This window comes from Echinops telfairi, unplaced genomic scaffold, assembly GCF_000313985.2.
Source record: "Echinops telfairi isolate 266 unplaced genomic scaffold, ASM31398v2 ScPeMD7_6080;HRSCAF=6971, whole genome shotgun sequence".
In the NCBI taxonomy this organism is placed as follows: domain Eukaryota; kingdom Metazoa; phylum Chordata; class Mammalia; order Afrosoricida; family Tenrecidae; genus Echinops; species Echinops telfairi.
Window position 1 is genome coordinate 5401359 of NW_022109980.1, and position 23683 is coordinate 5425041.

Here is a 23683-nt window from a genome sequence, read left to right on the forward strand (position 1 = left end):
AGGAGGAGGAGGAGGAGGAGGAGAGAGACTGTGAGTAATTGTATTGATCATTCAAGGTATAAGAATTGCTTAAGTCTATGCAACAGGTATCAACAGGCCAATTAGCAACCAGCTAGCTGCATAGCTTTCTTTCTTCCTTGGAGGTCACCTGATCTCAGTGAAACTAATACTACCTTCTCAAAAGGAATTTCCCTATTTGACTTGCTTAGCAATTAATTCTCTCAAAGCTTCCCAATGTTGCCGAAAGCTCTACACATACAGCGAGTCACAGTTACAGAAACATCCATTTGAAAACCGGTAGAGCACATAGGTGGTGCACCTGTGTGCTTCTGTAAATAACGCTGGCAAAATTCAATGCCAAATGGTACGTATACCTTTTAACACATGTTCTTTTAGAAAAAGAATTCCATCCCCACCCAAAGAAGTCCACTCACAGTTTTGAGTTGATTGATAGAGCAAGAGTTCACACACACATAGAATTCAAATACCAGCAATTAAGCAGGGCAGCTTGACAAACAAACAATCCTTAATGTTAAAGGGGGGTGGGAGGATAATGTCAGAGGATGTATTCAAAGTGTTGATCAGAAACAGTTTGTTGATAGAATTGAATTAGCTAGGAACACAGCCAACATTTCAGGTTTAGAAGGCTCCCAGCCTCTGTGTGGTTGTAGTGTATTTATACAACTCTATATTTAAACACAGGTGGTAATTAGCAAGATTGGGACACCTTTAATAAGGCATCATTATAGGTGCAAAGGATGTGTGGCATAAGATGAGTTCATTATCAATAACTTTCCTGAATTAATCATCTCTTAGGACATTTAATTTTAAATGTACCTGAAAAAAAAAAACTTGAGCCTGGATTATTGAGATGGGCCATCTGCAGTATCTTTTTCTAGTTTTTCTGAACAGCTGAAGAGTTCTCTTAAAATGTCTATATGCACCTGGGACACAGGAATTGCAAGATCTGATAAACCAATTGTCCATTTAATCCAGTAGCTTCTCTTTGGCAGGTGTCTATACTAGATAGAAGCATTAGAGATAACAGACACACTTAGAATCCACCAATTATGCAAACCCATACAACTGAGAAATTTTCTCCTTGATCTTAGCCAGTGAGCAGATTGTCCCTAAAGTATACAAATGGATACCCCTGTATTTTTTTTTTTGGCTACTTTAAAAACCTCATTCCTACATGCAGCTACAAACACTAAACTGTGATTCCAACTGACGATAGGAAAATGAATTTTCTTGGAACGAGCCAGATAGGAAATCTGAAATAACCAGATAGGAACTTGACTACTGACAATTTTAAATAAGCATTGGCATCAGAATCCGGAATAATTCAGTGCTTTGTAAAATATCTGAATGGCATTACAATTAAAAACTAAACATATGGTCATTTCAAAAGGGAAACTGAGGCTATGATTCCATAAAAACTGGGCACTGGTGTGAACAACCCAAAGGTCCATCATCAGATATTTGAAATCATCCAGATGATTGGATTTTTTTCTCACTGTTCACCCACATACACATTTGCTGGAAGGCCAGAGGAAATCAACCTGACACATAAAATACAGATGTGAGGAAATCTACATTTTCAACAGTAATGAGTGACATTTTCATGTTTGACTCTTATTTCACCATCACAAAAATAAAGCACAAACAACAAAAATAAACCAATTAACACAAGACATGCAATTCTACACCCATCAGTTGGATACCTACACCTCCCACCCACCCACTACCATCAAGTTGATTGCAACTCAAAGGGATCCTCTCTAGGGTTTAAGAGGCTGCAAATCTTTAGGGAAGCAGATAGTCTCATCTCTCTCCTGTAGAGCAGATGGTGGGTTTGAATCACCAACCTTGCAGTTAGCTTTACCCCAGTCTGGAATGCCACCAGGGCTCCTTTTACTGGCAGCTCCAATGATTCCTAAAATGTCGATATTAATTCCATAACTTTATGGCCATGCTCTCATTCTATCCTTAATAATTCTGACTGGAATATTTATAGTCTGAAGACAGACAACTTAAAAGCACTAAGTAGAATATAAAAACAGGAAAAAATACATAAACACATGCACACACACACTCTTGTTTTCAAACTTTTCATTTTCTTTTGGGATTTGCTTTTTTTTAGTCATAATATAGAAATTAAATCAGAGCTGTAAATTCACAGGGGAAGAAAATAGATGCTTCTCAGGAACTATAGATGAAATTGTAGAAAGCTTCACTCACGTTACAATTCAGCTCCTTGCATTTGTGAGACCAAAATTCCCTTTCTTAAATTATAAGCAACCAGCAAGTGTTAAAAGACAATATAAGAAACATGCAACGGCAATTTCCACATTGTTTTCTACTTATCAACTGACAAACTTCGCCAATTAAAATGAAAACCATCAGTATGCTTCATGATGATCGATAAAATGACTATTTTACAGATTCCAAATAAATGTATTCAAATCCTTTTTGGTCTCTGTAACAAAACAACAGGAAAAGTGGGACATAGATAATTTAATGATGTAGTTTTCCTTTTCAAAAATGAGAAATCACCAATCTGACTGGAAAATGCAGGTATCATTTATATTTGATTGAATTTGATCACTAACTGGGCTTCTTCATAGGCTATACCGTCGTAAATTGAAAGAACGTATTTTCTCAATATAATAGCTATTACAAAACTACTTTACAGATGTGAATATTTTCATAGAACGGAAAAGCACTGCCTGGTGCATGCATAACGCCAGTAAGAATGAACAGGGAAAAAGAGACCTCTTCCTCCGTGATTATTTTGTTCAAATCGCCTGAGCAGGGACAAAGGGCCACCAAAAGGTCTTCTAGAAAATGACAGAGATGGCACTGATTTTTGTTCTGCTTAATCATTCTTTCTCACAAATCCAATTCCCTGTCCTTTAACGGTTACTTTTAGGAAACAACAGGCTGGCGTGAAATCAAAGGAACAAGCAGGTTCCCATTCTGAATTAGTGACTCCAAGCTGTGTATCCCAGCTAGTTTCCACAGCAGTAGAAAAATCGGGGAACAGTGGGGTCCAGGAGATTGTAAGAAGCCAACATATTCGAACTTGATAAGAGGTAGTTTCTTTAAACCTTTGCATCAGTCCTTTGAAGGTCGGAAGGGAATGGTCACTTATGAAATACCCTGGCTGGTGAGGAAAGCCAGAGAGGTTTTGTCGATGTTGGGATAAGAGCAGCATCTCCTGAACACATTTCATAGCAAACCAGAGATATAGTAAGCTATGCAGTTCAATATGCACATATAGAAACCAATGAATGTTCAAGGTACTTTACAAGTCTTTTAAAGTTTGTTTTCGTTCCTTTTTCTGTCTTTCTGGACAACGAGAAAGATTAAGATCCATCAGCCTGTTAAATCACTCCGAAACATCCAGAGACTAAGTAAAAAATTCTCTCAACCAACCAGATGTTTGTTTGTATCACCCCAAACAGCTGGATGGTTGACGGAACTTTTCACTCACATAGTGGGGTGTCACTTAGATACAGCCATACAGACCACCTGTCATGAGTACCCAAAAAAAAGAGAGAGAGATTAATCTTGGCACACACCTACCATGAACACAGATAGGAAGGCTCTGAGAAAGCGCTTCACAGGAGGCGAGCCCCTGGTAGAGCGAGAGAGTATTTAATCCATCTCCTGTGTTCACTTTCCAATGAACTCTTCCACTCATATGGTTACAGTGGAGCTGGGAGTATTTTAGAATCATTACATCACATTAAAAACATCGTCCAAGAGGTAGTGGTTAGTTGGCATATGCATGGTTCACCATATGCTATTGTTTACCCTAAAGTGGAGGCTTGGACAGGAAGGAAAATTCAGAACATTTTTTTTTTTTGGTAAATTATCCAAGACTATACTTCCAAGTCTAGAAATGAGTCCTGAAGTTATATAAGGATTTGACAGGCTTTATTTATTGGACTCTGCATTCCGATTTTTAAAATAGTAGGCATCCAGCCTCCACTGTACAAATATTTACTGTCTCTAATTAAAGTTAGTTGGGTTAAAGTATGTACAGAAATTTCACCAGTGCAATTGACAGAAACATTGTTATACCATAATTTTCCATGTTACACAGACATATGTCTTCCCATTTCTTCAGCCCTATTTTTGTTCTTGAGTTCCAATGTAAACATTTCCAGTAGTCTTCCTCAATTGTGCCATGACAAACATCTCTGTACATTATATAAATCATCACAGTCGAGCAGCACATCCTGAAGAGACACCTATGGTTGGCCCCTGAAGGTGGTTGGAAAAAGATCCAAAGCTGTGTGCAGCCTTTTATAGCATTCACCTGCTCAAACCAAGCACGGCTCTGACTGGTTCTATTTGGTATTTACTTTCCACAGCCCTAAAAATCAATGGCAAATAGAAAGGAATAAAAATATTATATAATCCAGGATTCAGAATGTTTTACCTTTGAGGAGAAGGGGGAAAATTTTACATTTGAAATAGTGATCTAATTGAATACTCAGAATCTGAAGAGGATTTAAATAAAGTTATTGTATAGGGGGATCTGTTCTGAAATTCGGCTTCTCATCATTTTTATAATCAGCAACTATATTTATAGCCATGTACCTGTGCTGTGGATCACAATTGTTAAATACTATCTCTTACAATAGTCGTCATCATTTCATCTCCCTGTGGTTGCGCTAGAAATCCAGGTCAAACCTTTGTTCCAAATGGCAAGTGATGGGCCATTTGTCCATTTGGTTTTATTATGCATGGATTCGTGATTTTGACATGAAAATTTATGTTTTCACGAAATATATATGTACATTTAATAAAATGATCACATGTTTTATAGCTGATGCTTGCCATTCATATTAGCTTGTTTTTAATTGTGTGTGTATGTGCATGTACGCATGAGTTCATATAGAAGTAGTTACTATAGAGAATCCTTTTTTTCTAAAACATCAATCACTGAGTCTGATATTTGAAATACTGGTCTTCTTTTGGCCCCATGTCATTTGAAAAGAAAGTACATATAGATAAATAGGTAGATAGATAAAAAGATCATTATTAATAAATTAAATAGGTTGGGAAAACCAAAGGGAATTTATTCATCATCTTCTATACTAAACACTTGTTCACTACACTGAAATCTAAAATGTATGGGCTTTCTGGAAATACAAGTTTCAAACAAAAATGATATGAATTCTAATTGCTTATTTCTAAATGGGAAAAAATGGTTTGCTATGCTAATTAACACTGAACTTCTTGCCTCTTTCAAATTTTCTAAGATGTCCATGGATAATGAAGTTCGATTTAAATCTTTGGATTTCAGAAACACACATCAAAAGGAGATTTTGCAGTTTGACAACTTTAAGTGATGTAGGTACTATTGTACAGAGTAAACCTGAATGTCGGAACATTCTGCTTAGGCAAGAATCTGTGTGAATGGCATGAGAAATGCACACTGATCATGATTATGAGATCATGGCAGGGTTATTTACACATATAAAATCTGATCTGAAACAATGAGACCTTTTGGGCATGCAGATTTCAAATGAGGCCATTGGGTTAGAGGCTACTTATATATAATGCGGTTTTACTTCTTCTAGCACACCTATATGTTAGAGTATTTGGAATCTCACTTCATCACCCTCACAACTCCACAATGCTACACAACAATTCTTTCTCAGCTCCACAGTATATTTTGTCAGATGACATGACCATTCCCAAGTCTTAATTGCAGCCTAGAACTAATAAATAGTAAATACTAACTCATATATTCAAAATTATGTGTGCTCTCCTATGTGCCAGTTATTGCTCTGGGCACACTATGCCTTATTAGTTTCATTACGTAACTATTAACATTGCTTCAATGAGTGTTGTCCAGAAACACCTGTTTTCTGTCTTCTGTTTGATTGTTTACAAAAAAACATTGTAAGGGAAAACCTGAAAACTTTCCAAGAACCTTTGAATGTGATAGCCTTTTAAGAATGACCAAACCTTTGCAGATTCATCTTGTGACTTTCTTTGATTATTGCTAGCATATGTCAACATTCCTTGCCAAAGCTGGAAGGTTTTAATTAGCCTTAAAAGGAAAAAACTTTGCCATTGTAAAGTATTTAACACATGACAGACAAAAGAATATTCTGAATTTGGCAAGACTGTCAACGTGGGGATTGTGCTTTTCCAGCTATTTGCTTTAAGGGTCAGACTATGGCCCTTCCCCCACATTGCAGGCTTGAAATGCCAGAGATGGAGTGAGAGTAAGTAAGCAAATGTTGATAATCATGGAAGTTAAAAGGGTAGACCCTCTTTCCATTAGAAGAAGGAATGCCAAAAACAAAAACAAAACCAAAGGCCTTGGCCTCTTAGCTTGTCCTTTTTCTTGAAAGCGCTGGAGTTCCTTCCACTCCAGGTCAGAAGGCTTCGGACTCGGAAGATGGACTGGGATATTTCAACCAAAATCTAATACTACAGCAGACATTTGCAACACCCCCCCCACCCAATAGTAGTGATTTATTTTCACAGTACAGTTGCACCTAGCTTGTGCATTATAATCATAGAACAGCCATGCAAAATTCAAGAAAGCTGCCTTTGACCCTTAGTTACCACAAACAGGATAAATTCAATGTTAACCCAACAGTGCCTATTTATATGCCCTGGGAGGGTTTCAGAAATTGAATGGCCACTAATTTCCCTTTTGTTTTCTCTGGGAACTTCTCTTTGTATCTCACTTCAAATATCCTTCAGTATTAGCAATTTGGGTTCAGGAAGGGGGGTAGGCAGTGGAATGGGAAAGTTCAAACCAATTGCTCCCTGTTGAAGGTGTACCATTTTCCCCTCCAAAATTAGCATATCCCCCAACCTGGGGTTGCAGCTCTGCTAAACCTAAGTGGCCAGTGATGAGTACCAGCTGCAAGCCCAAGCTGCCCCCGCCCCTACTCTCCCAGTGGCGAAATAAACGTGGAGACATCCACTCATGGAGTGCGATCTTCTGTCTCCGAAATTGTAAACAACGGGCTACAATGAGTTCGCTGAAATGTAGAAATACACTCCTGACTGCAAACACAGCCACTTGCCCAGTTGCGCAAACAGCCTCCCCTTCTTCACCTCTAGAAAAAGAAGCCTAAAACGGAACTGGCCATCTGCCCACAGCGGAGCAGGGAGGGGGGGACAAAGAGGGTACATTTCCCCCCTGGCGAATATAGCGGGTGTCTGGCGCTTGGCAGGTGCTCGGGCCATGGGCTCCAAGGTGGGGACCAGGTCTCAGAGTGAAATGAGAAAACACACAAACCAGCGCGTGGTTAAAAGCCAGCACCTATAGGTTACCAGGGCATGAATGCCGCGGAAAAACTGCCTCTTTGGATTAAGATCAGGCATAGGGAAGGCGCATCAGGTGGAGCCCTAAGGTGTAGTGTCCAGGAGCTCCTGAAGTCACCCCTGTACCCTGACCAGAGCTCCCTGAGTGGGGTTCTAAGAGGAATTTGGAAGCAAACAGGTACTAAAGTGCATCCTAGTGCCTGAGTATCTTAGCTCCCAGAGACTACAGGGAGCACGACCTGGGTGACCAAGTCCCCAGGTAGGAGGGATGCTGGAGGAAAGGTGCCCCTTCGCTCTTCTCGGGCCCAAATCCCCTCCCCAAGAGCCCAGCTCCACTTGTTAGAGCTCCAGGGTTCCATGCGCAAAAGCCTAGGTGAGAAGCACCCCTCTCGGATCCCTAGGAGTTGACTGGCACAAGTGCCAGGTGATGAGCCCAAAGAGCCATTGAAGGGCAGTGCCTCCAAGGCCCGCTGTCAACCTGAACTGCGGCCAGGGGGGGACCTCCATCTCCCTCGGGGGTCCAAAGCCCTGGCGCAGGCGAAGAGCGCGGGCAGAGGGAGACAAATGCTTGGCCACCTCTGGCGGAACTCCCAGAGCGGACCCAGCCCGCTGCCTCCAGCCAGCCAAGAGTCTGGGTCCACTGCCCGTAGCCCAGAGGCGAAGTTCGCCTGGAGTGAATGCTCAGGGTAGAAGAGGGGTGGCGGGTGTGGAGCACACAGGAAAGAGGTGGGGGGCCCGGAGAAAGGCACCTACCGAGTCCAGGAGCAAGTTTCCTTGGCGTCCCCAGGTGCAGTCCCCCGCCCCCTCGCCAGGTGATCAGCCCCGCTGGGCACTGCCGGTGCCTGGGACTTCTGGCGCCTTAGCCGGCTCCTGCGCGCAGCGACTGTAAATCCACATTACTGTTCTAGCCGCCGATCGGGCCCCAGCATCGCTCTCCTCCGGCTGGCGGTGAAGGAGCTCTCAGCCAGCGGCCGCCAAGGGCAGGAACCGAACCCGGCTCCGTGAGCGCCTACGGCTGCCGGCTGCCGGGAGGGTGCCTGCGCCCCTGGGTCGTGCGTGTCTGCGCGCGAGAGTGGCGTGTCTGTTGGTGAGTGTACGCGCGCTCGTGCGCGCGTCGGTGCGGGTGGGTGGGTGGGTGTGGGTGCGAGCCGAAGGGGAGAGAGACCTCGGCCCCCAGGGCACCCGGAGGGGAACTCCGAGCTGCGCCTGTGCCTGCCGCGCTCCCGGTAGCTGGGCGTCTGCAAGGCGGATGGCTGCGCCGATGTGAACGTGGCCGCTGCCGCCGCGCTCTAAGGCTGGTAGCGGCGGTGCAAAAAATGTTTCTCTGCTACTCGAGACCAAAAAACCTGACCTGTCTACTGAGCATGCCCGGTTTGACAGCTCCACAGCCCAGGGTTTCTTTTTCTTTTTTTTTTCTTTTTCCCCAAGACTCCAGGTTTTAGCCGCAGCTGAGATGAAGTGTGGGGGTGGAGGGTGCTTAGAGGCGGGGGTTGGGGGTGGGGAGGAGCAGGATGCAGGAGGCAGGAGGCAGGAGGCAGGAGGCTGGGGAAGATTGAAGGAGCAGGTATCCGGGCGAGGAAGGAAAGTGAAGGTGCGAAAGCTCAGGGTTATCGGAGGATGGGCAAAGAGGAGACAGTTGAGGATGGGAATAATGGACCAAGGAAATTCCGATTTCCAATGGGTAGGCTCCTGGCCAGGGGCCACGCCGGGCTAGCTTTTATTATTTCCTCCCGAGGGTGCGGTGGGGATACGGAAGAGTGTTTGTGGACCTCGGGATCCAGCTGGGATGGTTTGTCTTAGTCATGACACACATGCAGGCGCGCGAACACACAAAGCATACACACAAAGGGAAGGCTGCGCTCTTCACACGCTGCGATGTGCAAAGCCTTGGGACCGACTTAGAAGGCGAAGTCTCTTGCTAGTAGAACTTTGGCGCGCGCGCGCGCGCACACACACACACACACACACACACAGTGAGAAAGCGATCAGTTGTTTAGGTTCCTCCTTTTCCCAGGCCGCTGCTTTTCAGACTAGCCCAGTGGACCCAGAAGGCTGAGAGCGCGGTGCGGAAGTGACCTGCCAGCTCAGCGAGAGCCTCGGGACCGACCGGCTCCCGCAGGCAGGGTGACCCCAGCCCGCCCGCCGCGGCGGCCATACGCCGTCTCCTGGTGGCGCGTCAGATCGGGACTGAAGACGTCCCTCACAGAAGAGGGCCTGCCCGCCAGGCCCTGGGTTCCCCGCACCTCTCCGGGCCAGAGTGCGCGTACCCGGCGCGCCGCCACCCACCTGGGAGCCCTCCCTCTCCTCTCCGATTCAGCTGTCTCCAAAAAGCGGAGAGGCGGAATTCGCACTCCCAGAAACTCGCTTCGGGGTCCCTGAGAGTCCCACTGGGCAGGCTCGCCCCGCTGGCAGGCACTGTCCTGCCACCCACCTCCGCACGGAGGACCCTAGGTGCCTCGGCGGTGGGAAGCGGTCGCGCGCGGGAGCTGGCTGGGTTCCGGGAAGGGCGGCGGCGACGCCCCCAGCCGCCTTCCCCTTCCCGGAGAGAGCCACACCGTGGGAGATACCAAGTGCTGAGCCAGGGGAGCTGCCCGCGCCAGGGGCTTGGCAGGCGGGCCCTGGGGCTCGGCCCCCGGCCCCCGGCCCCCAGCGTTACCCCAACCCTAGACAGGTAGGGGGCGCGCGGAGCAGCGGGCCAGCCCTGGGACAGCCTGCCCAGAGGGAAAGACTAGAGAGCGCCCAGAGTGGAGCCTTCACTGAGCCAGGGACCTTTACGGATTTTTTTTTAATTTTTTAGGCTCGGCGAAAAGGGCGTGTGAAAATATTTGCGCTCACACGCTTGTAATTTTCCTCTGCAAGGACAGACACCGAAAAGCAAGAGGCGACAGCCGAGTTAGAAGCCCGCTAGGGGTTGCACTAAAGCACGTTTGGAGCTTTGGCTGGCGCTAATGACCCGGCCCAGTTGCTCTCCGCCCAAGTGGCAGCTACCCGAGGATAGGATGGCTTCTGGGAAGGCTGGTCGCTGCGCTCCAAGTGAGCAGGGAACCAGATTTCAGTCTCCGGAAGAAAGATAGTTAGCATAGGGTGACGCCAGGGGGAGATCTCGGGACCTTGTGTTCCCATCTTCCTGGCTTTCAGTACAGGTATTTGCACCCACTGCCAAGGGGGAGGAAATACACAGAGCTGAACACTCTGGGGAGAAATCTGGAAACCAAGAGTATGATGATTTCCATCTCCCTGGTCCCAGTACTGCTATCCGCTTCAGGCAGGAATCAGTAGGACACACACACACATACACACACACTCCCCTCCCCCTCAGCAACCGGCAGCCCTGTCCCCACCGCCCTGTCAACAAAGGAACAAAAGGTGACAACTGGACTCCCTAGGAGAGTAGTATCTGCTTCCTGTACTATTTCTTGGTTAGGCTTTTAAATAGCAATAGGGAGCGGATGGCATAAAAACCTGCTCTTCTCCAGCGGTATGTAAACCAGTGGTATGTAAAGGAGCCTTCCTAAAAACCAATCTCCTCCTCCAAAACAAAACGTGTTCTTGCCTTGTGCGTGCGCGCGCGCGCGTACCATGTGTATGCGCGTGCGTGTGTATATTCTAGAAATAATTAACACTCCGTTTGAAGAACTGCCCGCAACTTCAACTGTACAGGGAAAAGACTTTCAGGGAAAAGACTTTCAGGTTATCTCCTCAATTTCCACCTCAAGAGTTCTGGAAGGAAAAAAAAAAGTGGCCAGTCACTTTTCCAGTGACTTGAAACACTCTGAAACCAAGGAAATCCTCTGACCAGCTATTAAGTACAAAAATACTCATTAATGAAAAGAGAGCTCTGGCAGAAGGAGACACAGACCAACCCGAACAACCATGTCCATGGGATATAGGTTTTAAAACTGCCCATCATCCCCCTCTGCCCCTGGCTGTCTCTTTGTTATTACATTTTGAAAAGACTGGGTGGCAGGGACAATTGATAACTAGGAATTTCATGAAAGGAGACTCAGCTTGTTTCTCTCCTAGCAATTATGCAGTCCGTTTAATCTTTTCTTAAAAACTCACCTCTGTCACCTCTTGTCTATCTTTGCCCTCACATTCTTCCTTTTAATTTTCTTTATTCATCTTCTACAAACTCCAAGGAGCCCAGGTGCATTTGGTCTGCACCTGTCTCCCTTTAGTTCCTTCAAAAAACATCATTTTCACACCCTAATTGCAAAAATACTGAGGGCTCTGTCACTAAGAACCTACACACTGCTTCCAGAGGTCCATTTCCTGACATTGTAGTTGAATTTCCTAAACATTCATTCAACTTTAGAGATTCACACGCACACTTAAGCATCCGGAAATTGCAGAATTGTCTAGTGGTTTTGCTCAGGAGATGAAGAAGTTCTATTTCAAATGTGGATATAAGGAAAAAGGCACAAAAAATTGTTAGTTTCACAATGGCCAATTGAAAGGACAATATAACCAATTGTAATGGAGCATACAATCTCTAAAGGGCAGTTACCCAGTTGCCTAGTTTATACCATTGAAAAATTGTGGAATTTCATTAACAAAGACACACACAAACACACACATGCACTCATACACCTTAAACGTTTATTCCCAGAACTAATGTAATTACGTAAATTCAATTCAGCAAGTGATTATAGAGCATCTACTGAGTTCCAGGAACTATGCCAACACTAGGGACAAGTAAAGAAATTGAGACTTACAGAAGCTAAGTGATGTTCAAAGATTTGTGAACAATTCACTAATGAACAAGCATATATTGAGATCCCTAAAGCAATTCCATCCTAGAGAATAATGTTTAAGCGCTCTGGCTTTGTTATTTTGTTTTGTTTTAACATTTGTTTAATACATAGATAACAGTCTCTTCAAATAATACGTTGTGGATAACATCACTTATTTCAGTCTTGTTTCTAAGTACTGTAATAACTAAGAGTGTAAGTACTATAATATTATAGAAGACTAAAGTCAATAACAATTACATAAAGAAAATCAATGTGCACCATCTAAAATGATGGGGTTTTGTTTGGTTGTTTGTCTAAATGGGAAGATGGTTTCCAAGGCACACTTTCTGTATATAATTGTTGCAGGGAACCTTTCATTCTTATTTGAACTCATAGTAATGCCATCCAGAAACCAACTACCAGAGACCAAGAATCGTACTGGCACCTTAACTTTTTGGCCACAGTGATTGGAACGGAAAGGTAATGTAATATATTCTGCCCGAACAGGTTTCATAAACAGGGCTGTAAAATTGCAGTCACCAGCTTGCTGCTAGAGAGTGCCCATTTCAAGCTGGCTGTTGGTCCCTATGGGACAAGCAGCCACATTGGAAGAAGCTGACTTGAGCATTGATGTGAAGAGTTGGTGGCCAGGATCCGACATCCATCTGTTCAGAACAGAGTCAGCGTGTTTCTCTTCACCCACCAAAGTCAGGCTCAGGAGAACAACTGACAAGCCTAGTAAACTCGTCTCTTTACCTATGACAATTTAGCTTCCAAAGGACAGGGGCATGGGGGTAGGGGTGGGGCGGTTGGGGGGGAGTCTGGTTTTTTCTGCCTAGAGTTCCAAGAAAGAAAATGAAAGGGTCCTTCAGAATATTCAGAGGGAAAATCCGTTATCTTTTCATTCCATTTTTCTCCCACTAACTTTTTGAAGCCCCGGGGTCGCTTTAGCAAAAACACACTAACAAAAACACTTTGTATTACACATACCAAGTAAGTCCTGCTCCATGCAAGTATACATGTATGCAGAAGGTTCCTCTTTGGAAAGGCCACATCAATGCTGCTGCACCTAACTCTCAACATTAAATATATCCCTAAGACAACTTAGAGCTGAGGATGGCAAGACTTTGTCTCCTCCAGTCTGGACATGTTAGGAGGGAAGGCCAGCCCCTGGAAAAGGACATCCTGCTTGTAAAGTAGAAGGTCAGTGGAAAAGAAGAAGATCTGCAAGGAGCTGGACTGACACAGTGGCTGCAACTATAGACTCAAAACAAAACAATCGGGAAGATGAGGATGGCAAAGGACCAGGCAATGTTTTGTGTTGCTGCATATAAGGCCACTCTGAGTCGGAACTGACTCAAAGGTACCTAACAACAACAGCAATACAGATTAATCATAACCTGCAGAAACCAATACTTCTCAAGAGGGTGCAGTGGCAAATCACTTGTATTATTGCTATAATGGATCCAAATAACTGTCTAAATGTAAAATTATAGACAGTTAAAAGAATAGCACCTAGGTCTTCAATTTATATACAGTTCACTTATATTTGAAATGCATGCACATAAACAAATATGGCAATAACAATAATTTGTACATTCATAAAGATAAGATAGTGCCTTCCCTTGCAGATCTGAAATCTGGCTTTATGCTACTGTTTCTCTTTTTATTGGAGATACATTTAAGAATATTACTTTGGGGTACTATTTAACCACCAGAGCTTTTGAAAAGGGGAAAAATTGATTTCAAAATGTACTATGATTCCTGTTTGAAAGATGAAGTTACACTCTAGAAAAAGATTTTGAAAAGAGTATAGAATAATTAGGATTGTTCGCTTGACATTTAAATGCACTTAAACTTCCCTCTAACTTTGTGACCTCATCATCATAACCTTTTAAGTGAATTATTATCATGGTTGACTTATAGGTAACTATTAATTTATATTGAAATAACGAAAGCATTTAGTACTTCTAAAGCACATGCTTAATAAGGGCCATAAGAAGGTGTTTATAACCACATATATTAACAGTTGCTATTAGATGCTAACAATTATAGAGATAGTCTATCATAAACAGATTTTAAAAAATATTTTATATGAAAACTGGGAGCTAGGATATTCTATGCAACACAATATACATGAATAATTCATTTTCAGACTAAGGAAAGAGGCCCCTGACATGCATATTGGTTCTCTCACCCAAACTTCCATTCAGCAAAGATTTATAGAACACCTACTATGTGCCTCCTTAGTGCTAAGTAGAACTGAGGGGAAGAACATGGTAAACAAAAAAGATGATTACAGTCTCATGGTAGCAGTCAGACATAACCAATCTCACAATGAAATGCATAGTTCTAAAGTGATGCATGGCCCTAAAGAAATGAATAAGGTATTGGCAAAAGCATAACAGAGGAGACTCAATCTGGATAGGGGTCTGGTGGCTAGGCTAGGATTCCCTGAGCAATGGCTGTTATTCCCTGAAGCCTGAAGAAGGTGCTTACTTGGCATTCCAGGCAGAGAAATCATGGCATCCGACCTCAAAAAGCTTGTGGTAGTGTCAAAGAACGGGAGGACGGCCTGTGTACTGAGCAAAAGTATTGTTGGGGAGGGAGTGACAAGATGATGCAGGAGAAGCAGGAAGGAGCCAAATTAGAGCAGGCTTTGAGGACTTTGGATTTTCCTTAAGAACAATGGGAAGCCAGGAAAGTGAGATCTGATTTAATGGGCAAAAAGGTCTTCACTTGGGCCAATCAAATTTCGATGCTAATGCTCAAATAAGAAATATTTTTCTACCCGTTCTCCTCCTCCTCCTCATTTCCATATCATATGCCAACTATTCTCAACGTGTGCTCCAGAGACCCTGGAGGGTTCCTAAGACCTTCTTAGGGTGTCTGCACAGTAAAAATTATTTTCATGATAATATGGCCTTTTCCTCTAACCTTTTCTAACAAGTACAAGTCAATGAACTGAATGTATGAGCAGACATGAGCATTCAACTGTTTTATTAAACGAGGTATCACATATTTGCAAAAATGTAAAACCAGTACTATTCTTCATAATATTTTTTCTTTTGGGAAATAGTCTTTTATATGAAACTATTATTTATGTTAACATATAAAGAATGTACTACCGCTATTTAAGTGCATGAATAAATGAATATTTAATTTTCCTCTCTTTTAACTTCTAACACAATGCATCTATAACCCACAAAGACAACAGCCCTTGGGGATCAACAATGATTTTTAAGTAAGTCACGGGGTCCAGACACTAATAGCCAACCCATGACCTGTTTGTTTTCTTCCCCTTACTGGTTGTATTTTCCCTCCTGTAGGTGTCCTTTACTATTGCTGGAGCTCGTTACTTAGGCACAAAATAAGAAATTGATATTTGCCTTGCAATCCAAAAGGATTTTTTTACAACTATGTGTGGCACATTCTAAAATTATTTTATTCCAATGTATTCAGTTGCTTTAACTCAGTAGCCCACACTTAGAAAAAGAATGGATGAGCTCATCTTATTTCCAGGTTTTAAAAATTATGTCTAAGATTGTCATTGATCACACCATATTCCCTGCCCCAACATTCCTCTTTGGCTCCATCTCTAAGAACTGACTGTGCATTGTTTCCTCAGATTTCACAATTAACCTCAAACCCAACTTGCTTACAATTGTACTGACCCATGGTATATGTTAAAAATAGAAAAAAATGGCAATGTGAAAGCGAATAAATAATCCCATGTTTGTACAACTAAATGAAAGCTAAACTATTTGGAGATAGATACGTAGAAAATCAGAGGCTTAAATGTAAAACATGAGATTATTGGTGATGTTTAAATTTCTTTCTTATATTGTTTTATACTTTAGTGTCCATAACAAATATGAATTACTTCCGTAATAAGAAAACCATGGTTTAAAAAATTAAAAACAACTAATCCTCCTTACAAGCTCTACATCTATTCCTGCCTTTCATTTTAAATGTAGTCTACTAATATTGAAAATCCACTTTCATTAGTAATATCATTTGCATTAATGCAGATATCTCCTAGTCCTCCTCCTATGATCAACAAAATAATTCCACAGAATGGGCAGAGGGTGTACTCATCTACAACCACAAAGCAGACTTAACAATCAGACTTAACAATTTTCTAGGATACCTGATGCCTTGATAGAATTTCTAGGTGCTTTGAGTTACTGCTGCTTTCTATGTGTGTCCTGGAATTATGACAAGTTCAGTTTATACCCCCACCCAAAATGTTGTGATTTAAAACACTCTTTCATCTAGCTGGAGTGTTCTTCTTTATTTCTTGCTGTCTCTTTTGTGTTTGTCAGGCTCATATCCATTGCCACCATTTCCGAGAAGCCTGCCCTGAACATTCATCCTGAAATCATCTCTGTCTCTGAACTACTGGGGCTTTTTTTTTCTCTTTTGGCCCTTATCTTGTCCTCCTTTGTAGAGGTTTAGTTCCCCTATTGGGCATTTATTTGAGGGAAAGGACATGTCCTTCCATATGTCTTTATTATACATTGTAGGTCCTTGTGATAGGTAGGTTTATTTTGCCAACCTGGCCAATGAACACATGTGGGATTAATTGAAGGGTGGGGAGATAAATGGCTCAGTGAGCCTCGCCTTTCTTATCTCTTGCTCTTTGATGATCAGACCAGTGTGCAGCTGCGTTAGCTGGTTCTCTGCCTCAAGTTGCAAGCTGCACTACCTGTGGGACACCCAACCCCTGGACTGTGTTGCTGTAGTTTTAGGTTCCTTCAAGACCTGCTTTGCCATGCTACTGGAATATGCATTGCTTGAGTTGGACCCTGTCATCTGACTGACTGTTGGTGACCTGTCGGGCTATTTGCTGCCTGTGGCTGGATTGCCTGAATTGTGCTACAGAGGACTCAGCTGTCTGCTTCCTTGACTTGCACCCAGTGGCCCTCAAGATCTGAAGGACTTCCAGTGTATTAGCTGTCTCATGGACGAGAGTTGCACTAAGCCATTTGTACTGCTCTATAGACTTAATTAGCTGTTTATTTCTTATATTGTATAGATCTATCTATATAAATATATACTAAATCATAAGTATCCTGGTTTTGTTTCTCTAGAGAACCTGTCTAACATAGTCCTCTAGGAAACATGGATGACACATTTTAAATTGAATAACTTTATTTCTAAAATAAAGGATATTAAAATAATAGTGAGAATAAAAGGAAATCTGTAATGTGTTCTATTAGAACTATCAAGTTTAGATAATTAGAATTATTGTTTCCTATAAGTTGAATTCAACTCAGTAATTTTATTAGCCAAAGAATTTATTAGCCAGTGAACCAAAGGAACTAGCATTCAGGAAGATCTGGACCAGAAATTTTCTTTAAACAGTGATGCCTTGATCTAACACCATCCTCAGGCCATGCCATTAAGATTGTTTAAGAGGTGAAATTGAGTTTAAAGGAGATTTTGCATATCTATCTAATAACTTAGAATTCTTGGATGTTGTATCAATTATCTTTTGCTATATAACAAACCGTGCTAAAATGTAGTAGCCTATAACAATTTATCATTACTTACAATTCTGTGGGTGAGATGGGTTCTTTTTTTTTTTTCCAGTTTGTTCTCTCTGGGCTCACTCACGTAGCTCCATTCAGCTATCTTGTCACCTGGGCCTGGATTCATCCAACAAGACCTCATTCACGTGTCCGAATTCTCAGTGGGGTAGTTGTAATACCTGAAGCTTCAGGTGCTCTCTCTCCATGTGATTGCTTCGCATGAAATCACTTATCCTTTGAGAAGAAAGAGCTCAAAGCAATAACTTAACTGTAATCCTTGAGGACATTTGGGGGGTGGGGGGAAGAAGCAAACAACTTCAATTTACCAGAAGGGCTGAAATAACAAAGTTAAACATATAATTACCACAGAACCTAGTAATTGTACTTCAAAGTATATACACAAAGCACTTGAAAGCTGGGATTCCAATAGATACTTGCACAGCAATATTTATTGCAACATTGCAATAGCCAAAATGTGGAATCAACTCAATCTATCAACAGATCTATGGATGAACAGCATATGGTACATCCCTCTAATGATAAATCCATGAAGAGAAACCAAGTCCTGATGCATGCTGCACCACGGAGGAACTTTGTACACTCTATGCTGAGTGAAATAAGACCTTTATAATTCATATAAATAATTAACTTAAGTAAATGCATGGAGACAAATGATCATTAGTAATTATCAGTGGTTAGGTGTCAGAAAAAAATGGGAGTAATTGTTGGAATGGTACAGGGTTTCTGTTTGCAGTGATTTTTTTCCCCCCAATGGTAGTTGCACAGCACGGCCACTGTAATTAATGTCACTGAATTATATGCTTCAAACTAGCTGAAGCAGCTATTTATTTTTGTGATATATTACATTAAATAAAATGATTTTACTTTAAAGTTTAACATTTTTAGAGCCATTCCCCCCCCTACCCATTTTTTTGGCTACTTATCCCAACATCTCTTATCCATAAGTCCATTCTTTTTTCAGTTATCTATGTTATCATACACCAAAATGACATTCAATGGGGCTTCACATTTGTGGAAAAATGAAATAAGAAGATAATGGGATTTTTCCCATGACATTTTTGAAGTCCCCTCATACATGTATGTATCTGCATTGTTTTAATCCTTAATTCTGTTCCACTGATTTGACGGACTTTTGTTGAATTAATGCATTCTGTATTAATCATTACTGCCTTTTACATACTTTGAAATCTCTCCAGTAAGCTACTTCCCTTTCCCTCTCAACATACATTTTTACAATTTTCTTAGGGTTTTTCGTCTTCCTCATTTTTTCACCTAAATGAAGTTTAAAGACAACTCTTCTTCTATTGCGGTACAGAGTTTCTCTGTCTGTGCAGAATTTTCATACTGACCATACCTCTCTTTCATCGGTGCTTTGGAAATAATCCATTGTGGATTTGGATTGTTATTATGTGAAAATTAAAAATTAGGAATGTATTTCTATTTCCCAGGGGAATCTTCTCTGTAATACCAAGGGATGACCTCTATCAGAGGGCCATAATGTAGAGAAATTAGCCCCCACGAGTGAAAGGCACAAGAGCTAGGAGATATAATCTAAGCTTCTGGGTCTCATTATCCTACTCAATCCTATGCAGTTAAATAAATGAATGCCTTAAGTAAATAACCTTGGCATGAAGCCATCTGCCAGACAAAGTTCACCATAGCTATCCAGAAGAGACTGACACTGATAGGCACTCATCCACTCAGCAGCCCCACACTACTTAGATTTGCCCTTCCTCCGGTAGGTGATGTCTTCCTTCACAAAATATCAAGTAAACCAAACACTAAATAGCTGGAAGTTTGTCGCTCTTTCCCCATTTCCATTTATTCTTCAAATCTGAAGATAAGGAAGACTAAAGGGGGGTGATCCTATTAATTATCATGCAGTTAATTATGGTTCTGTTGGCTATTTTATGCTTCCTTTGGTTATACTTAACATTACTATAAACCAATGTTTACGGAGTCCTGGTGATGCTATGGGTTAAGTATTAAGGAACTAGCCAAAAGATTGTCAGTTCCAATCCACTAACCACTCCACAGAAGAACTAACAATGGGCAGTCGGCTTCCACAAAGATCTGCTCTCTCAAAAACTGTTCTAATCTATGTTGTTGAGTCACTAAGAGTTGAAATTGACTTCATTTGGCTTGGGTTATCATCAATAGGTTATTGGTTAGTAAGAATATTCACTCAGTCCTGCTTTCAAACTTTAGAATCTTCGTGAACTCAGAGAGTAGCCTATCTAAGTTCAGTGTCTAAAATTGCCCTACAAAGAAAACATGATTTATCAAGCATTAGTTTCCAATATGCCTGATTTCTAAGTAATGTAAAGATGTTGCACATTGTTGCTTCACAGGAAAACTGAAAAATTTACTTATATCATTTCTTTGGAGGAAAGGAATAGAAATTGTTTCCCTGAAGTCTGCGTAAAATGAAAATGAAAATTAATGTGATTTGAGTGTTAGTATTCATGGCTGCTAGTTCTTCTCTGTTAATTTACATTTATATCCTTAATGTCTAGTTTGAGCCTAGGGAAATTTAAAACTCAATTTCATTAATGCTATAACTTCCATAGGAATCTCAATATGCACAGAAGTTCCTAGATTGTGGAGTTATTAGATGAGAATATTGCAGCTAAGCATAATTGCTGAGTGGTTATGATAGTTAAATATGTACTGTCAATTTTGATTTTCAAAATTCCTCTAGGCCAAAGCCCAATGTCCGAGAAGTTTTAAAAAACTTGAAGCTAATATTGTAATGGATTTTAGCACCTTTAAAATGGAAGCATTACATTTCAGAATCATTGCCCGTGTTCCATTAATTATAATTTAAACTAGATCATGTTTCACATTTGAAACAATTACATTGACATACATGTAATTGTATGTCATTACTATATAAACTTAAGGGTTGCATGTTTATCCCATTAGAATTAGGAATTTTTCATTTAGTGACTCTTCTTGCATATATAATTCACTATTTCCAGGTGGTCAAGGTGCTATGCATAGGAATATACAGTCCAAACAATAGTAATTTCCACTGAGACTTAGATAAATGTTAGCTTTTTAAAACTTCTTTATATGCTATATGTAAACATGCTTTTAAAATATAACATTCAAAGATCATGCTTATGAAGCAATTTTTAAAGCAATAATCTCTGAATACTTTCTCAGAAATCATTAATAGAAATCACACTTTAATTTAATTCTTCTCTTAATCTTCACATTGATTATTTTGATTAGCCTACTCCCTTACTCATCTAAACTTCAGTCTTAAAATTATATCCCTTCCACAGAAGTTCTGCAGCTTTGTGACTTCAGACTTCTAACTTTAAGGCCATGAAACTTTTGGCTTAAAGGCTCATTTGTTTCATTGCCCTCTTTCTTAACCTGCAGCTGAAATCCATCGTGTAAGTTTTAATTACCTTGAAATAATCGTAGGGTAGAAAGAGGTGAAATAAAAAGATAGGGATAGGGATAGAAAAAGGGGGTGGGAATCCTATAGTGTGGTAGTTACCTCTTCTCTGCATCTCATCACACTCATAGATACACTCAAGCTTACACTAGAATACGTTCAAGGCTATAGCAATGATTTCCTAAAAAAGAGGGCACTCTCTTCTTCGGTATAGTTCCATATGGTGGGAGGAAAGTATGGGGGCATGGGTGTGAGATCTAAAAAAGTGTTCCAAGTGGTATAGATATAGAAATATTTTAAAGGCTAGATTATTCATAATAGAAAGTTAAAACAGCTCAACAGCCAGCCAGCCTAGTGACTTTGTGTTCTATTTGTGTGTGTTTTTTAACCTGTAACCCAACCCTACCCACCCCCTCCAAAAAAACAGGCAAACAAAATTCATTGTCATCAAGTTGATTCCAGCTCACGGCGAGCCTATAGGACAAGGTAAAACTGTCCCTGGGAGTTTCAAGATCTGAAATCTTGATAGGAATAGAAAGCCATCTTTCTCCCACAGAATAGCTTATGGTTTTAACTGCTGACTTTGCAGCAGCCCAACTCATATCCACTATGTGACCAGGCTGAGGAAATGTACTTAAATTCATATTTCTTTTAACATCTTCATGGTAATGCAAAAGACTCACAAATTCATTTCATTCTAACCATTACAGCCTTTACATGAGGGGACATATTCATGAAGCACTGATCACAATAGCAAGAAGTTGGAAACAGTCCACAAACCCATCAGTAGAAAATGGCTAAAGAAACTTTGTTGCATACACAAATGGGATACTATGCATTGTTAAAAAAAATTGATTAAATTATGCAGTACCTTGCAACCTGAATGGACCTGGAGAACACAATGATCTGCAAAGTTAGTGAATAAGGACAAATACTGTATAAGACCTTTACAATAAGGACAATGTCAAGGCAATGACAGACACCTCTCATTTATTATTTTCATACTTTTTTTTCTTTTTATGACATGTCTAAGTCCTGAAGATATAGTTTTGCCTTCGTCAATGAGTGCTATTGAAACTTTTGCTTTTTATCTAGCCCTCACTGCTTTCTTAAACAATGCTCAGTTACTTAAGTTTTTAATCTGCGTAAGTCAGTGGTTCTCCACCTGTGGGTCCCGACCCCTTTGGAGGCACCTAAGACATCAGAAAACACATATTTCCAATGGTCTTTGGAACCAAGACACCGCTCCTTTATTCGTCTCCAGACTGATCCGCTCACATGCAGATACATCCACATATGACTACCCGGTGTGATGCCAACCCCATCACATACACCCCGTACAAATACAGGTGTATGTGACAGGGTTGGTGCCATAATGTACTTATGCAGACCAGTCACATATGTGTAGAGAGCAGCTACTATGTAGAAAGCAGCTACTGTGTTGAAAGCAGCTACACTGTTAAAAGCAGCTACTGTGTTGAAAGCAGCAGGATTGGAGGCAAAACGACACTTCATGAATTATCATTACTAGGTAAATGTAAAATCATGTACTGTAAAATCATCAACTACTGCAACAATAAAAAAATTGTGTCATGGGAACTTAATCTGGATGCTGATCAGTCTTTTTATACTCATCTGTAGTTGATGTAACTACTGCTCTCTTGTGATAGTAACAGGTATTTTAAAAAACAACAACATAGAGAATGGCAAATCATAGGGAACTTTAATGAACTGTATTGACTGAACTATGCCATGTATCATCTTTTGTATTATTAAAGCTATTGTTATATAATATTTTCATTAGCAAATCATCCCATGATAATGGTTCATGCAGATAAGAACGTTAAGAAAAGAAAATATAGTGAGGATTTTTTACAGTATGGTTTTACCTCAATAATTACAGCAGGAATTGAGAAACTGCAATGTGTTATTTGTTGTGAAATTCTATCAGCCCAATCTATGAAGCCAAACAAACTAAAATGCCATTTTGATAGCAAGCATCCAAGCTTTGCGGGCAAGGATACCAACTATTTTAGAAGCAAAGGTGATGGACTCAAGAAAGCCAGACTTGACACCGGTGGCAAGTACCACAAACAGGACGTAGCAGCCATTGAAGCTTCATATTTGATGGCACTCAGAATTGCCAGAGCTATGAAACCTCACACCATTGCTGAGGATTTACTGTTACCAGTGGCCAAAGACATTGTTCGAGTTATTACCAGAGATGATTTTGTTACGAAATCGAGTGAAATTTCCTTATCTAACGATACAGTTCACAGAAGAATAGATGACATGTCTGCCGGTATTCTTGATCAGGTAATCCAGGAAATTAAATCTGCTCCACTTCCAATATTTAGCATCCAGCTCGATGAATCTACAAACGTTGCGAACTGTTCATAGTTACGTTAGGCATATTAATGATGGCAACTTTAAAGATGTGTTTCTTTGTTTAAACTTCTTGAAATGACAACTAATGCATGTAGTGTATTTGACACAGTTAGTTCATTTCTGAAAGAGCATAAGATCTCTTGGGGAAAGGTTTGTGGTGTTTGCACAGATGGTGCTCCAGCTATGCTAGGATGTTGATCTGGAGTTCAACGTTTGGTACTGAATGAGTCATCAAAAGTCATCAGAACTCACTGTATGATTCATCAGCAAATGAATCATTAGCAATGAAG

General features: G+C 41.1%; 1 protein-coding gene across 1 annotated transcript in view; it reads right to left on the reverse strand.

Moving 5' to 3' along the window:
• LOC123522362 (teneurin-1-like) overlaps positions 1-8131 on the reverse strand; it is a 444826-nt gene extending 436695 nt beyond the window's left edge. Inside the window, exon 1 of the mRNA XM_045295866.1 lies at positions 8062-8131. The gene's annotated coding sequence lies outside the window, so the exon portion shown is untranslated. The remainder of the gene's footprint in view (positions 1-8061) is intronic.
• Between the last annotated feature and the right edge of the window lie 15552 nt (positions 8132-23683).